This window comes from Aotus nancymaae, unplaced genomic scaffold (genome assembly GCF_030222135.1).
Source record: "Aotus nancymaae isolate 86718 unplaced genomic scaffold, 86718_ANA_hifiasm-v0.15.2.pri h1tg000260l, whole genome shotgun sequence".
In the NCBI taxonomy this organism is placed as follows: domain Eukaryota; kingdom Metazoa; phylum Chordata; class Mammalia; order Primates; family Aotidae; genus Aotus; species Aotus nancymaae.
In genome coordinates, this window is record NW_026988675.1 from 954,396 (window position 1) to 967,192 (window position 12,797).

Consider the following 12,797-nt stretch of genomic DNA (forward strand, 5'->3'; position numbering starts at 1 on the left):
TGGTTGACTGATTCTTGATTGATTGATTATTGATTGGTTAATGCTCTCAACAATTCATTTTTCTAGCGCTTTTTGGGTGCTTACCTCCCTAAGGCTGTGTGACCCAGCTCCCTGTCACCTTCTTACCCATTTGCTGCCATTTTTCTTCTTGTCCCTTCAGTTTTCTTGACCCGATACAGAACGTGAGTGTTGACCCCTCCCTCTGCCTTCAGGCTCCTGCTCCACTTTCCTGGCATTACTTCCTGGTCCTCGGGTAATCTGATCGAATCCAGGTTTCCTACTGATTTCCCTTTCCTCTTGCTCTGCAGTGTAGATTCATGAACGTTTTCTGTGTTCCCAGTCGTATCCAGTTCCAGACCAGTTTCTGTAGGTACCCAGGACATATTTATAGGCTTACAAAATGTTTCCGTTGTGGATGTTAATGAATACCTGTGGAATTAATGAGGGAATAAAGGGTAGAAGTATTTAGTGTGGTGAGTTTTAACTGGTGGTTAGCTTTGCTTCTTTACAGACATCTGGTTTGTTGGAGGTGGTGAAGGTCCCCTCGGGTGAGCTCTTCCCCTGCCCCTCCCTGACAAGACTTATCTGAGACTTGCCCCGTGGGTGGCTTTCACTGGTGAAGATTGGTAATGACACGTTTTCTGTAGGTTTCTTTCGTCAAGAGTGAGACTGCAGGGTGCTGCGGCTGTGGCCATGGTGAGATGAGTGTAATTTGAAGAGGGGCTTGTGGAGACCATCCAGGAAGACAGCTCAGCAGGGCTTCTGTTGCAAGGTTGAGGATTCTTGTCTTCAGGTGACATTGGCCAGGCTCCAGTAGGACCCATAGAATTGGCACACCCCATGACATTATGAAGGAAAAAGAGCCTGTGTAACTGTACCAGGCTAAATTGGTATAGAACACATGAACTATATATATTTTTTTCTTTTAGATAGAGTTTTGCTCTTGTTGCCCAGGTTGGAGTGCAGTGGTTTGGTCTTGGCTCACTACAACCTCCACCTCCCGGGTTCAAGTGATTCTCCTGCTTCAGCCTCCCGAGTAGCTGGGATTACAGGTGTGTGCCACCACGCCTGGCTAATTTTTGTATTATTAGTAGAGACAGGGTTTCCCCATGTTGGCCAGGCTGGTCGCAAACTCCTGACCTCAGGTGATCCACCCGCCTGGGCCTCCCAAAATGCTGAGATTACAGGTGTGAGCCACTGCTCCTGGCACACATGAGCTAGATTTTTATTTGTGTATGTCTGTGTATCTTCACAGGAAATTTTTGCTCTTGTCAGCGTATTAGAAGGAGGACGGACCTTGCCCATTTCCTTCCATGCTGCCACATGTGTAGATGGGGCATTAGCAGGGTGGGGGGTGCTGCTTGCCGAGTTGGAGCGGGGCATAATCACTGGGAGTGTAGACGGGGCAGAGGCAGGATGTGGGGACGCTGCTGCTCACTGAGTTGAGATAGGGTCCTGGTAGTCACTGCAAGTGTAGACGAGGTAGAGGCTGGATGTGAGGATGCTGCTCATGGAGTTGAGATGGGGTCCTGGCAGGCACTGCAAGTGTAGATGGGAGCCTATCAGAGTCTGGGATGGACTGCTGTACAGGAGGCTGTAGCCCTGGATAGTTGCACCGTATTTCTGCTCCTCGGTGCTGCAATTTTAACAATATGTATGTTAGAGTAGTTAATCTCCAGGATCTTCTCTTTCTCAAAACACTACATAGAAATCTACATGGGAGATTCTGGGGAAATCATCTCCCAAAATAGATGATTTCATAGTGTCCTCTACTTATAATTAACATATGTCGTATACATTTGCGTTTCGAACCCTTTGTGTACATGCTACCTAGAGACAACAAGGTATGTGCCTTACATAGATTATGTAAGTAACCATGCATCACAGTGATGTGACATTTTGGTAGACGTATCCTTTCTTTGGCTTATTTCTGGGGAAGCAGCAGAGCATGGTGGAAGTGAGGTGGATGGTGAAGACAACCTGCCGGCGTTTCTGCTCTGCCTCTTTCTGCTTAGAGTCATTGTGAGGAATAGCAGGGTAAATACACATGAAACACAGAGAACACTGAGGAGCTCAAGAAAGTGTTCAGTGGTGTCACTAATGACAACGCTGATGTGATGGTGATGAGGGTGACAGTGGTGACACTGACAATGATGATGTTGTAACCGACGGTGATGGTGGTAACAACGATGATGGGGACGACGATGATGATGATGGCGCAGTGATGCTATGTCAGTGATGATGGTGTTGATGGGGTTGGTGATGACGGTATGATGGTGAAGATGGTGATGGCTGTGATCATGATCGTGATGGTGTAATTGATAGTGATGATGGTAACAATATGATGGTGATGGTGTGGTTGATGGTGACAGTGGCACTGGTGATTATGGTGATAGGGATGATGGTGATGGTGATGATGTTGAGGAATGGTGACAGTGGTGGTGATGATGGTGATGACGGTGATGTGACTGGTGATGGTGACAGTGATGGTGTAGTCGATGGTGAGGGTAACAGTGGCAGTGGTAATGGTTGTGACAAAGATGTTGATTGTGGTGATACTGATGTTGGTGATAGATGGAGAAGAGTTAGGGGCATATTCTGTGATGCAGGCCAGTATTTTTACCCTTCCTTTTCTGCTTATTCTTGGACCTTCAGGCCCCTGACTTTTCACATTTTAACCTCCTATTTAAATGCAAATTTCATATGTGGCTAAGTTGGAAGAAGACGTTTCATGTTTTAAAAACTGTTATGTTAACATGTAAGGGCCCTGCTATCTCTACTGTTGGAACTTGAAGTAAGGGAAAGAAAAGCTAGAAATGACATTGAACAATGGGCTTAAGTGTCCAGTTACGGTTTTTCTTATACTGCTGAAAACCTTGCTGGTGTGCCCGTACCATCAGTTAGGACTCTGAGGTAGCCTGTTCTCACTACATGTCACTGAATTCCCTTGGGTGGCCTAACATGGTTCAGTTGCCACTGATATCCCAAACTGGCTGTATTTCACAGAGGAGAGAGGAAGGCACTGGTAAGTGTGAGTCTTGGCATTCGGGTATCGAGTAGATTGAGCCCCAAGAGTTACAAGTTTTGTGGGACTTGGTCCCTGCAGGAAGGTAGATGCAGGGAGGATCCAGAGTCAGACCATGCAGAAATGCTCCCTTTGTGAGAGATGGTTTTCCTGGATCTAATGGTGGAATCAGTGAGACTAGCATGGAATGAGTGGGATAGGATGGCACAGAATAAAGAAGCGCCACACAAGAGAGACAGCTGCAGGGAAGAGCCCAAAGGAGATGAGAGTTGAGAAAGGAAGCAAGGAGAAAGCTGAGAAGGGAGACCAGAGGGAAAATGGGATGAAGGGAGTTTTGTAAGAAGATTTGGTAATGGGCTATTCCACTCAATTAACCCAACATTATTAAGCACCTGCTGGGAGAGAAAGATGAAAGTGTCGTGTCCTGTCTCTCAGTCCATCACAGTCAGCAATACACTAAGTGATTGCAGATGAAGGTTTGGAAATAGGAGGGCAAGTTGGTAGGTGTGTGTTTTTTAGCACTTGCTTTGAGCCAGGTGCAGTATTAGGATTCCAGAGAACATGATAGTTATTTAAGACTAACAAGGCAACAATGGGGTCACGGGGCCAAGGAGTGAAGGTGGGCATTGGGCAGGCCCTGTCTGGCGGTCCCCCCCTGTGGGTTGGTCACTCCCCTCCTGCCTTGTGGAGCTTGTTACTGGGACACAGAGAGGCTGGCAAACTTGACAGTAGATGTGAGGAGAAGCACAGGGTGACTCACAGGCTTGTTGATAACTTGGTCAATATGTGTAGAGTGTTGTATAAAAGATTCTGACAACCCTGTAAGACAGTGGCCTGGATTCCCAAGGCTCGTGGAGACGTTGTGAAGAATAGCAGTTCCAAGACAACATATAAAAATGTTGGGCGTTTGCAAACCAGACAGCTCTGGGCTATAACTGCTGCAGCGGGAGCCAGGATTCTTAAACATGAGTCTGGAAACCTTGTCTGACAGGGGAACTGATGTGCAGTTTGCAGATCGTCAGCTGTGGAGCGGAGTGTTCAGGCAAAGCCACCAGAAGGGGCCTGCCACACACCTGCTCAGACGCCGGAGAGTAAGCGGGGCAGGAGAAGGGACAGGCTCCTCACAGGGAGATGCTCTTGGTGGAGCCTGCTTGCATGGAATGTTACCGACTCTCTCACTTGAGATTTTTCAGCTTTTCAGTTTTGCAAGTTGTTGGATGAAAAGTGATGTCTCCTTTTTATTGTGTTTTTCATTCATCTGGTGATTGCATGAGGTTGAACATCTAAAAAGATACACAAAAGCTGCCTGTAGCATTTCTGTTTACTTAACAAAGTAGCCTTTCAAATCCTTTGCTCATTGCTTATTTTACAGTTAGATTATTTTAGGGCGTGGCAAAGGTAGCTTATGCTTGTAATCCCAGCACTTTGGGAGGCTGAGGCGGGAGAATGGATTGAAGCCAGGAGTTAGGGACCAGCCTGGGCAATAAAGCAAGACCCCATCTCTGCAAAAAATTTAAAAATTGACCTACACAGTGGCATGTGCCAGTGGTCCCAGCTACTCTAGAGGCTGAGGCAGGAGGATTGCTTGAGCCTGGGAATTCGAGGCTGCAGTGAGCTATGATCATGCCACTACACTCCAGCCTGGGTGACAGAGTGAGACCTCATCTGTAAATAAATAAACAACTAAAATTTAAAAAATGTAAAAATCAAGTGTTTTAATTTCTATGAATTCACTGTATGATGTATACTAAATCTTATCTGTGATATTGGGCAGAACTTTTGCCAATTTCTAATGACTTTCGTCCTCAGAACAGGTTAGTTTCTTATCTTTCCACTTTGCACATTGCAGACATTCTAGTCAGTTGCTTGTCTAAGTTTGTTTGTGCCCTGTTTGTCATGCAGAAGTTGTGATGTTTGGTTCGTTCAGATCTACCCATCTTTTCATTGAGTTCCCGTTCTTGCTCCTTGTTTTAGAACGCCTGCCCTTCTCCAAGACCACAAAGATGTTCTCTGACATTTTATTCTAATATTCGTTTCTGCTTTTCCGATTCCGAATTCAGTTCTGTGATTGATGCATCTAAAATTCATGTTATTTCTGCCATTATTATTATTTTCATGGGATAACCGGTTTTCCCAGTTTTATTGTCTGGCTCCTCCTTTCTGGTCTGCATTGCCCTGTCTCTCTCCAGTGTTGGTTCTCTCTTACGGATGAGGCCACCGCATGTGTCTGTCTTTCCCAAAGTTTACCACATACAATACAGAGTGCTGTGTGTCTGTCAGCCTTGCCTTTTATAAGAACTTTCCCATGTGAAATAGCTTGACATTATAATTTTTCAATAGCTATCTAATATTTTATTTGTAGAAGTATATATAATTTTATCTTTTTATTGCTTAGGTAAAATTTTTTTTTCACGGCAGAGAGGAATCTTGGCTATCACCCTGTTCTACTCCTAAGTACAAAAGGGGAAATGGGTGTCAGAGGGAACATGACTGGCACGGATACTTGGTGAGAGGATGGGGTGAGCATCGTCCTTTCAGCTCCTCTGCTCCATGGACACCGGATCCTGGTCCTGGTGTAGCTGGTGGTAGTTGTTTGCTTTAGTGGCCTCATGCATGTGGAGCCCCAGTTCTTGCACCAGGCAGAGTGCCTTTGCACACCAGCTCTCTGGGTGTTCCAGTCCAGCTCTAGCAGGTGGGCTCTGCCCACGTAGAGCCAGGCTGGCAGCTGATGTCACTACTTGACCTGCTCTGCCACTCAGGGCAGGCAGCTTCCGCTCTGTGCTTCAGTTTGCTGTTCGTACAATGGAGCGAGAATGTGCCTTTCTCTCTGGTCCCTGTGGGAACGGGTGGAATAAGCCATGTAAAGCATATGGAGCTGCGTGGGAGGCACCATGGCAGCCAGTCACGGGGCTGCACAGATGGAGCCTCTTTCAGCCAGCAGGGCATGGGTCTTCTGCTGGGGGCAGGTGTGGTGGCTGGTGGGCTCCGGGCAGTGCACCTGGGCCCTGGTTCAGCAGCCCGAGTTCTCCAGGTTCCTCCTGTGGGTCCAGCTCCGTGCTCAGAGGGGCAGGGTCCAGAGGCAGAGGCATATTCCTTCTCTTGCTTCATTCATAGGAGTGGGGAGGCCTTCGCCAGAAGCCCCTGAGAGAGTTCGCTTACCTTTCTGTTGGTCAAAATTGAGTCCTTACCCCTTTCTGAGAGCCTCAGGCAAGGAGAAAGAACGGGGTTGCCCTCGCACTGCGTGTCTCAGGCACCCATTGCGGGGCTGCTGGAAGACCCTAAAGGGTTCCTGTCAGTGTGATTTATATTCATCACCATTTACCCTATTAGATAAGGGAAACTGATGAATGTTTAAAATATTTAAGCCAGCTAAAGGCAACAGTAATGAACTCATTATATGTTAAAGTGAACATATGTTTAATAAAAAAATGACTGTACGTGTCAAAACAACAAAATGAGAGGAGGGGCATTCTTCTTGTGATCCTGTTATGCAGCCTTAATCAATAGGCTGACTCCTCCTGTGGACTCCTCCTGCATGCAGTCTTTCTGCATAATGCTTGGTTTGAAGTGTTGAAGACTATCTAGCCCCATAAACATACCTACTTGGAAAAGGAAGCATTTTAATAGGCTTTTCAGGCCATCGTGAATATTACATTTTGATTCTACACTAAAACTCAAGTGACAGTTGCTTAAAGTTCAGTTTCACCGTGGAATCTGAAACTGTATGGGTGGAGTTTTTCCTACTCTGTTTTATTAAAATCCACTGACCTGTCTTGCACTCTGAGTGCATCTTTTACCCAGTGTGGAACACCACACACTGGCCATTTGGAAATTATTGGTCCACTGACAATGATGCAGAACTTCTACATGTTGACATGTTTGTTATACAGTCTCAGGAAAATCCCCACATTTGTTAATATGATCATTGATTTTAACAGAAATGTCCTGGGGTTGTTAGGCTCTGGTGATGGGTACAAGTCTTTTTTTTTTTTTTGAGACAGAATCTCACTCTGTCACCCAGGCTGGAGTGCAGTGGTATGATCTTGGCTCACTGCAATCTCTGCCTCTTGGGTTCAGGCAATTCTTGTGCCTCAGTCTCCTGAGTCGCTGGGATTACAGACATGCACCACTATGCCCAGCTAATTTTTTGAATTTTTAATAGTGACGGGATTTCACCATGTTGGCCAGGCTGGTCTCAAACTCCTGACCTCGGGTGATCTGCCCTTCTCAGCCTCCTAGAGTGTTGGTATTACAGGCGTAAGCCACCATGCCAGGCCTGGGTACAAGTCTTCTAAAATTCTGATTTTCACTTGAAATCTCAAATTTTGACATTGGTTTATGACTACAGACTCATTAAATTTTTGAGAAAATGACAAGCACTTGAGTCTGAATAACTACATTTTGTCTGCTAGGAGTTCTTTCAAATAAAAATGACCTTCCCTGAGAAGGCGGCTGCTTAGCTGCCAGCTCAAACAGGTGGTATTCCAAAAAGGAGGCAAGTCTGTGTGGCTGAGGGTCAAAGTGAATGCATACATTTTGTCTTTTGGGCCTGTGTGCTTTGGAGATGGATTTTGGTGAGAAGTTCCTCGGCTGTTTTGGAGTCTCCCTTGTGGCCAGCACCTTCACAGCCCGGAGTCCCTCATTACCTCATCAGGTAATGGGGTCTCCACAGCACATGGGCCTGCTGGCTATGGGCTTCTGAAAGCAGACCTGGAACAGGTCAGGATTGGCACACGGTTGCTCAGCACATGAATCCTCAGTCTCATCCATAAACCGCAGTCTCACATTGATAAAACAGGCAAAGACAGGCAGCTTCTTTCCGGGGTGTGGTGGAAATTTGGTAATGCCCATGCAGTCAAACTTTTAGGCATTGAGTGCGTCAGCTGCTTGTCACTCCTGTTAGTGCTGCTATTGTGAGATCCCGGTCATGTACAACAGAGACGCCGTCCCTTGATGAGCTTGCAGCCCATCAGGAGAGGTGGACACAGGGAGATCACCATGATGTGACAAGCTATGATGATCCACTGTGATGACCCATCCTGATGGGTCAGTGGCACAGAAGGGTGTGGAGAATTCAGGCACAGAGGCAGCTGAGCTGGGCCCAGGAGGTGGGTGCAGGATGGCGTGAATGAGGAGCTGGGGTTGGCATGGGCAGGGTTAGGGCAGGCAGGGGGCCATCTTCTGTATGTGGCAGGATAGGAAGCTGAGCCTGGGCACTGTCTGATTCTTTTTTTTTGTAATATGTCAGAAAGGCAGGGAGAGTACAACTGGCTGAAAACGCTGAACTTGATGCACAGACGGGCTGGAGTCCTACCTTCACAGACCATGGCTGCCTGCTTGGCTGAGTCACTCTTACAGTTTCTCCCTGAGAGGTGCTTATGAGGAGCAAGTGCAGTAACATACAGGGAAGTATCTCATACACTGCCTGGTGCAGTGCTGACCACAGCTGGACCACGGACAGGTTGACAGTGGACTTGCTACTCTGAGGATCACCCATGCTGCTGGCAGTTGAGTGTAAAGTCCTAGTGCAAACATTTGTAAAACTCTGAGGGTTACTTGCTTACATACCAGAAACAATGGCTCTGCCTCTCAGGATTGTAGTCTTGGCTCATGGGCAGTTGATATGATTTCACTATGGTTATTGAATATAATGATTTTTCTCTACAATGCCGATAGCTGTCTGGTGGCCAAGTAGGATTTATCATACCAGTGCTGCCCTTGCACTGACCAGGGCCCTTTTTTGTGTTTAGTTGGCACGTTATATTCCTGTTCCATGACAAATTACCCCCAAAGTTAGTGCCTTAGCGTAACAGTAAGCATTTGTTTTCTCTCACTGTGTCACTGGATCAGGAATTTGGGACATAGGTGACTGGGCAGTTCTGGCTCAGGGTTTCTGGAGAGGCTGCATCATCTGAAGACTGGCTGGGGTTGGAGACCAGCTTCTGAGGTGGCACACTTCTGGCTGTTGGTGGGAAGCCTCAGTTCCTCTCCATGGGGGCCTCTCCACAGGGCTGCTTGAGTGTCCTCACACCATGGCGTCTGGCTGTCCTCAGAATGAGTGATCCTGGAGACCAGGGCAGAAGCACGATGCCTTATGGCCACAAAAGTCACACACTGTCCCTTCTGCCAGGTTGTATTGTCACACAGCCCAGCTAATTCACTGTGGGAGGGGGCTGCGCACAGGCATGGTCCTCTGACATGCTGCTAGACATGTGTGGGCAGAATTCTTCCCCTGACTCTCTCTTAGCCAGAGGCCAAAGGCCTGCCCACCGCCCTTTTCTTTATCTCAGTCTTTCTTGCTGGCCTCTGCCGGGGATGGTGTCTGTCTGGACTTTCAATCCTGTGTGGAAGCCCCTTGTGGCGAGTCTCTCTTGATTTGAAAATCATTGATCACTTTTGTGTGTTTTGCCCATTAGAAGGTGTAGGATAAATACATGTTTTTGTGAATAATCTCACAAACCTCAGAGCTATAGAAAGACAGTTCAGCAGTTCAAAAGAATAGATCATACATAGATTAACAACGTAACTGTAACTGGAGTTCGAATAAAAGCCAGGAAGTGGGCAAGTGACCTTATCTGTTTTATCTTCATTCAACCCTACACAAACGTTTTTGACTTTGGTAGGTCATAGAAAACAGAGTGCAGGATGGGGAGTGAGACATTGGTTGAATTCACAGGGCCTTGACAAACAGAGCCGGGATGTGCAGTCCCTCTCGCTGACTTCTGAGGCCTTAGTCTCTGGTCCCACACACTTCTGCATGTGGATGTTGCTTTCCAGTTTCAAAGCAGGGTGCCTCGAAGGATTCCTTTTGACCCATGATACCTCTGTGGGAGGAAACAAGAGACCCAGCTAGAGGTGCAGAGCCTGGATTGGCGTCCCCAGTCACTGTTCCCCCAATCCAGGTCTCTTTCCTCCTCCCACAGCTGTCCTTGTGGGCTGGCAAACATGGGGGAAAAGAGGGAATGTTCTGGACCTTTCCCTGGAGCTGGCACAGGAGACCGTGCTGGGACTGTTCGGTGCTGTGGCTTCATTTCTTTCTCCCTGTCCTGCAAGGCCTGCCTGCAGCATGCTGGTGTTGGTGGGGAGGTTTATGCCTCCTCATCACAGCTGCAGCCTCTGGGCGAGAGGGCCTGTGAAATCCACATTGGTTCCAGCTCTGCGTGGCACTGTTAGGGCCCCCGAAGGGACACAGGACTCATCCATTCACACAATGGCCCCTGTGGAAGGATTCTCCTGTAGGAATTTAGACATGAATTTATTCTGACAGTCAATTCTCAGGTTGTCCGGAAGTGGAAGCAGTTCCGAAATCATATGCACGACTTTCTCACAAATTTAAAGGCTCCAATCCTGTCTTTCATGAATACTTTAAATTCTTATTCTTAAGGGGCATTTTCCAGTTTCTTTTCTTTTTTTAGGGATCAGCTGTAATTTCTGGGCACACAGGAATGCTTTCTGCTGCTGAAGTTCACTATTCTTCTTTAGGAATCCAGTTTGGCTGGATGCACATACCACTTGAAAAACCAATCTGCTCATGATCCTGCTCCCGAGACATTCCCCCCTGAGATATTCCCACCCGAGACATTCCCACCCGAGACATTCCCACCTGAGCCGTCCGAACTGTTGCTAACAGGCAGCAGGGCCAACTCAGCTATAAAGAGTCCCACAGGAAGGCAACGGAATGCTTACCTTGGCTTCACATTTCTTGTGGCAGGAAAACTTGCAGGCTGGGAAAAAAAAGAGAGAGAGAAAGAATGTGTGTGGAGCAGTCTCTCTGGCAAGGATTCTTACATTTCCAAACCCTCTCAATCCTTCAGTCTCTGGCTTGAAGATCCCATGGGTGGCCTCTCTCTGGCACGAGGGAGATTGTTACTTATGACGCATGGCAGTGTGGACAGAAGGCAGTGAGGACGTGGTGTGCAAGAGCTGAGTTACAACTGCGGGGGGAGGTGCCGCTTTGGACTTCGGCCACGGAAAGAAAACTCTTGAGGAAAGCCGGGGCTGGTAGCTGCTTTTCGATACGGTGTATACTTTTCATCTCAAGAATAAATCAAAGAACTTTGAAATCCATGGTTTCAATTATAGAAAATAATTCTTAAGAATTTGATTTCAGATAAGAATTAAATAATTTGTCCCCTGGCTACATCAACAGCTCTTTTTCAGTGGTACCGGTCCCTGGTTTCTCACTGCCTTGTCTTACTGCCTCTCAGGGCGGAGACGGCAGGAGTGGGGAGGTCCAGGGCATTCTCCTGGCCTGGGGACTTTTCTGGCCTCATTTTGGAAATGCTTGTGTGTAGATGGATTGGAGTTTTCAGGTGCCGGGGAAACCTGGGAACCCTGGAGTAAGGTTTAGTGATGCTGAGTTTTTTTTTTTTTTTTAATTGAACTTTAGGTTCTGGGGTACATGTGCTGATCATGCAGGATTGTTGCATAGGTACATAGTTGGCAAGGTGGTTTACATCCTCCATCCCCCCGTCACCTGTAACTGGCATTTCTCTCCCCATGTTATCCCTCCCAGCCTCTCTGATGCTGAGTTTGTGAGTCCCTGGAGAGGTCAAATAGCCTGATGGCCTCCATGACCGAAGGAGGCTTGGCTATGTCCTTTTAGGTTTATGGTTTCAGTGAGTGGGGAAGTGAGGTGGCCTGGAAGTGCCATGTGGGAAGTGACAGACACCCCAAGGAAGAAGCACATGGTTTTCTACCTTGTCTTGGTGCCTGCACCTTCAGATCTCCTGGGGATGGTGGCTGTACCCATAGAATCCCCAGTCGTGATTTGGGTCTGCAGTGGGGGCTGCAGTGTTTTGCCCCATCTACTGTTCGGCCTTGCCTATGGGGGCTCTGTAGGTGTTCTGACAGGTTGTCTGCATGGCTGTAGGTCCAGGGAGGAGGAGTTTTAGAGTCTTGGGATTTTGCTACTGTTACAGACCTCATGGGTCAGCGTTTTGATCATTTCCAGCCCTGCCTTGGGCTCTGCTGTGCTGGAAGCGGACTTCACGTTACCATGAGCTCACTGCACGTGAGTGTTTTCCATGTGAGGACTAGGGGGGCTGGTTTCCTCGACTCTCCCCATCTCAGGGATATACAAACACACACGTGCATAAATACACAGGCATGCATACACAGAAACACGCACACATGCATATGTGTGCACACAAATACATGCTCATACACACACACAAACACACACACACACACACACACACACAAAGTTAAAGAACTAGACTAGTACAGTTCTATTTCTTTTTTCCCAAGAGACTTTTCTTTGTAAAGTCTTCATTATGGAGAATGCTGAGCACGTGCAGGAGCAGAGAGGCTGGCACAGGGGCCCTGCTGCCCCCTTCCTCAACTCCAGACCAGCGGCCTCTGTGACCTGGCCACACCTCTTTGCTGGCTGCCTCTGCCAGATGTCATGCGGGGTGCACTTCTCCGGCCTCCTGAAGCCGGAGCGTTTCTGCTCTTGCTTCCTGGCCTGCTCTGGAGAGGGCTTCCCCTTTTCCAGAGGAGGTAGGCGTTTCTTGTTCACACACTCCTAGGCGTAGCTGATTTCCGACTGTGTATTTGAGGTTTTTTTGTGCACAGGTAGGCTCCTTTCCTGAGGTGCTGTGCCCCTTTAGTGGTGTGGGAGCGGTGCTCCTGAACGCGGTGGTGAGTGGGGAAGATGGCCCCTCTAGGGGAGTATTTCAGACCCGGAGCGGTTCCCCCTCCCCGAGGAGGACTGGAATATGTCCCTCACCCCTGTTGTGTGGTGGCTGTTGTCCGCGTGGCTTGCACCTTG

The 12,797-nt window shown here is 47.9% G+C and overlaps 1 protein-coding gene and 1 long non-coding RNA gene across 7 annotated transcripts in view; one reads left to right on the plus strand and one right to left on the minus strand.

The window, feature by feature from the left end:
* Positions 1–10,772, minus strand: part of LOC135273095 (zonadhesin-like) — a 161,825-nt gene extending 151,053 nt beyond the window's left edge. For 3 of the 4 annotated variants that reach the window (XR_010340956.1, XM_064372016.1, XM_064372018.1), the window contains exon 1: positions 10,712–10,772. The gene's annotated coding sequence lies outside the window, so the exon portion shown is untranslated. The remainder of the gene's footprint in view (positions 1–10,711) is intronic. The other variant, XM_064372017.1, reaches the window with a different exon arrangement.
* The window catches only part of LOC135273096 (uncharacterized), a 300,367-nt gene that overhangs the window by 98,361 nt on the left and 189,209 nt on the right, over positions 1–12,797 (plus strand). The gene's annotated exons all lie outside the window — the stretch shown is intronic.